The sequence below is a fragment of the Cervus elaphus genome, chromosome 32 (genome assembly GCF_910594005.1).
Source record: "Cervus elaphus chromosome 32, mCerEla1.1, whole genome shotgun sequence".
In the NCBI taxonomy this organism is placed as follows: domain Eukaryota; kingdom Metazoa; phylum Chordata; class Mammalia; order Artiodactyla; family Cervidae; genus Cervus; species Cervus elaphus.
Genome location: NC_057846.1, coordinates 18,477,963 through 18,478,912, shown reverse-complemented (window position 1 = coordinate 18,478,912; position 950 = coordinate 18,477,963). Strand labels below are relative to the sequence as shown.

Sequence of the window (950 nt, the reverse complement as noted above, 5' to 3'; positions counted from 1 at the left end):
TTATAATCATTTTTAGAACAATTTGTGTTATTAATTTCATTATGAGACATGAAGATACTTCAATTAACAACCAACTCTTCATTCGTATCTTTTAAAGCAAATGTGGAAAATATTTTGAAATTTCATTTATTGTGTATGACAAAGCCAGTGAGTATTTGGCATTAATTTTCACAAGGTATAGATAGGTTCAAACCCCAAAACTTACTTGATCTTTTCCCTTTATTTGAAAGTTAAAATAAGACAATATTTAGAAAAGCTGAAATGATTGTGTGCTAATTTGAACAGGAAGGTTTTACAAGTAATGACTTGTAAATTCCCTTTTTGATATCCTCTGAGAGTTGACTTCCATTACATGTGCCTTGTTCTTTCTCCAGGCCTGGAAAAAAGTGTAGAACTGATTTTTCACAAAGTAATATTTCTTCCTTCCCTGTGTTTGGAGACCCTTGTTATCTCTCAGACAGTCGCTCTGAAACAAACTTGCATCCTCCCCCAGCCAGCTCCAGCTGGTTCACCTTTATAGGTGGTGGGACTAAAACAGGAGGTGGAATGTGTGACTGTGTCTTCACTGGGTTTACAGTATGTTATTTATTTATTTACTTTTGGCTGTGCTTGATCTTCGTTACTGCATGGGCTTTCCTCCAGTTGCAGAGAGTAGGGGCTACTCTCTAGTTGCGGGGTGTGAGCTGCTCGCCGTGGTGCCTACTCTTTTGCAGAGCGCAGGCTCCGGGGTGCACAGGCTTCAGGAGTTGCGGCGCTTCCTTCAGTAGTTGCAGTTCCCGTCCTCTAGAGCGCAGGCTCGGGGATTGTGGTTCAGGACCTCAGTTTCTCTGCAGCAAGTGTGATCTTCCTGGATCAGGAATCGAACCCGTATCTCCTGCATTGGCAGGCAGATTCTTTACCACTGAGCCACCGGGGAAACCCTAAAATATATTCTTAATACTTAGATATAA

At 41.2% G+C, this 950-nt stretch overlaps 1 non-coding gene across 1 annotated transcript; it reads right to left on the bottom strand.

Moving 5' to 3' along the window:
• Positions 1 to 448: 448 nt before the first annotated feature.
• LOC122688159 lies at positions 449 to 571 on the bottom strand. The gene has a single exon (XR_006339376.1). It is a non-coding gene; the product is annotated as a small nucleolar RNA SNORD22 (small nucleolar RNA).
• Between the last annotated feature and the right edge of the window lie 379 nt (positions 572 to 950).